The sequence below is a fragment of the Etheostoma spectabile genome, chromosome 2 (assembly GCF_008692095.1).
Source record: "Etheostoma spectabile isolate EspeVRDwgs_2016 chromosome 2, UIUC_Espe_1.0, whole genome shotgun sequence".
Taxonomy (NCBI): Eukaryota; Metazoa; Chordata; class Actinopteri; order Perciformes; family Percidae; genus Etheostoma; species Etheostoma spectabile.
In genome coordinates, this window is record NC_045734.1 from 20,442,068 (window position 1) to 20,445,498 (window position 3,431).

Genomic DNA, 3,431 nt, shown 5'->3' on the forward strand with positions numbered 1-3,431 from the left:
GTATAAAAAAAATGGCATGGTAACTAGCCAACGATGAAAATATGGTGGGTTTTGTTGACTATACAATTGAAGCTTTTTAAATGTCTGGAGCAAAGTAAGTGCGTGAACATGTCCCATAACTGAAAGTACTCCAGTATAAATACTTCAAATTCACGGGATCACACTGACATGACACTTCTGCTCAAGTTATATTGACCTTTTCTTTTGTTTACATTCATGCTGGAACTTAGAAAGCATGTCTTGTGACTTTCTTTCTGTAGACCATCTAAAGATGTCTGGATTTACTGATTTTTGTGTTTTCGAAAAGATTTATCTTGGTTTCTTAAGGATCAAAAAACCTGCCGCATTTCAAAGTCCAGTGAGATGTTAAAATAACTTTTGATAAAACATCATTCATTACACATTACTTTCTGTAGTGCATAGCACAACTTTTAAGAAACCCTAACAACACCTGATATCTAAATTGTTAACAAAACATTAACTCACAACTGACACAATGATTCTGATTTATCTGTTGGTATTAAGAATCCTTTACAGCACGCAAGTATTTTGTTGTTACATTCAGAAACTTTGAATGTATAGTTTTATTTTCACTTTTACAGACAATAAATTGCTATTTGTTAAATGTCCAATTATCAAGTGAAGAAAATACAGTCCTATGTCGGATCGTTGTTGATGTGGCGCTGCCATCTGTTGATGATGAACACCTCTGGCGTTCTGTGGCAAATCAGACACTAGATGGCTCTGTTGGTAAAGCAGTTGATGTAGATTTAAAACACTGCAATAGCTTTGACTAAGGACCAAGCGGCATTTCTATTAAATTAATACAATATATGATTAGGATTCTTACAGTCATCTCATACTTAAAACTTGATCAGTTTTATGTTTGGATGGGCTGCCTCTGAGGCTTTTTTAACCTCTACCCATGGTCCAGTTGTTTGTCATTCAGATTCCCTGAAACAATATATATTTAGTGGCCTGTTTTGGATAAATTAAAACAGTATGGTCAGTGACTGCTGCTGACATGATGTGGTAAATAACAAAATATACAGCAGACAGAAAGTGGAGAGCCACTCAATTGAAACTATTAGTTTCAACAAGTGGAACTAGGTTATTGCCTTCAAGTGCAAAAAAGAAGATTTCAGTTTTATACTCAAAAATCATTGATTAATGCAAACAAATTAGGATTCTCTGATAATGCACAATTACTATTTTTGTAGTTTTTTTGCTTATGCAAATAAAAGATAATAGTAAAAAATAATATTGTAATGAGGGTTTAGAAACTCACAGTAGTAATAGACTATACAATACACATTACTTCACACTTAGCATGTGTTGTTGTCTTCTTATTACCAGCTTATATTCCAGGCATTTTAATTATGTTCTTGCTGATATTTACAATTTTGAGTGCTACAGAAAAAGCCCTAATCAAAATAGAAATAACCACCTTGGTTTTCTTCTAATATTGGTGTGGCAACAAATGTAGAGAAATAAAGTGAATTAACTGGGAGAGAGACAGATGAGATACTGTTTGAAAGCATGGATAGGTCACATTCTTCAGCAGGAAGAGGGAGATGTTGTTTAGAAGATGAGTTTTCTGTTGAGTTTGTGCTCCGTTGAACCAGAGAAGAGATGATGGAAGGTCGGATGGTAGAGGAGAGCTGCCGCTACAGGGCCAGTCTTGCTGCAGATCTCTTTACGCTGGGGGTCTTCTTAAACCCCTTATCTGGAAGAGAGACCGCGTAGGGACACCCTACTGGATATATTGCATACCTTTAGTTGCATATTTATACATGTTTTAATGTTAAACATACAAGTGGAAGGCAGAGTGAATCTTTAAGCTTAACTGTATAGTTACCATAGCTTACCATACCATGGCTACCTTACCTATAGTAGGCTTACCTTCAATATGTACATTTTTCTTTACAAATAGGCCAATTTTTTTTTTTTATCAACTTTTATATTGATATGATGGATTCAAAATAATGTATATTTTCCAGACATTTTATTACTAGGTGACCGAAGCCAACCTTAGGTTGCTTTCATTTACTCTATGATTCACTGGCCTGTACAGATGGGGTCTACCACTATATAACTAAATAGTTTTTGTCACTTTTGGATTATATGGAAAATTATGAGCTTCATACTGTACGTTTTATATCAATGAAAGGTAATGGCTGTGAGAGAACATTGGAGACACAAGGAAGCACTGTGCTTATTCTTTATGGTGAACACCAACATCTGGACTTCCTTTAACCACATCATCATCATTCTGTCTCAAATAAAACCACACAAAGGCTTCAAATCTACTGTTAGTTAAAGTGTTGGTACTTCAAGTAGGAGCTTGAGGAGTCCTCATTGTGTTTACAAATGTGACAGGAGGAACTTTTGGAAAGAACTATCTATTTCTGTTAGCGATATTGTCTCATGATGAAAGGAATCCATTTAAATGATTTTACCAGTTCAAAATGCGTGAAAAGTTTTTATATTTATTACTTTTTTGGTTTTCATGACATAATTATTTTCTTTTGTCTCTCCCATGACCTTAAAATGTCAAAACTCACTTTGCCAATTGGAACCAATTTACTGCTAAATAGTTTTTGTGCTCTTGGGTAACTTATGGAGCAGATATTTTTCTCTTATAGTACATCCAAGAAAAACGTTTGGGACCTCTAAGTTACTATAAAAGTCTTTAAATTACCATTAATAGCTTTGTCTGACTCAAAAACAGATCGGTTTTAGAGTGTAGGTCGATTTGTTTTTGTAATGCTTTGTATGGAACAAAAATATGACAAATGACTCAGCTGGTGTTTAGTCAGTTTTAGAGTTCAAAATATAAACACGACTAGTATAGTTATTATTACCATACAAACAGAATGTTACATGTCAAAACTAAAATAAAACAAATACAACATATCAAATCATCTGAATGTCTCATAGGTTCATTAACACACAAACAAACACGCCAACACATTAACACGCCTGGTTGCATCCAGTTTTCCTTCCATACACCGCAGCCTTATTGATTCTCATTTTAATTATATTGAACCAGACTCTGTCTCTCTTCTTTACTGACAACAAAACCAGCGCAGGCCAGCAGTCTGCCTCTCACACTGTGAGGATGACACCTCCGTCTTCTTGCGGGGGCACTAGTCGAAGATCCACTTTGATGTCACTCCCCCGCAAAGGAAAGGTCAAAATAATAAATGTATGCCCAATTGATGGGTTGGCAGGGGGGCACGGGGGGGTTCAGGGCTGATTTTTGGACGAGTGCTCCCCTAAAGGCATAATGAATTCATACAGTCAGGCACGGCCAAAGAGGAAAACAGCATGGGTCCTCTTTCCATGAAAAGGTTGATCTAAATCTGCAGACGAGCCTGGCTCCTTCTGCCCACTCATTCTCCACACACATCACTCTCTTCTCTTCTCTT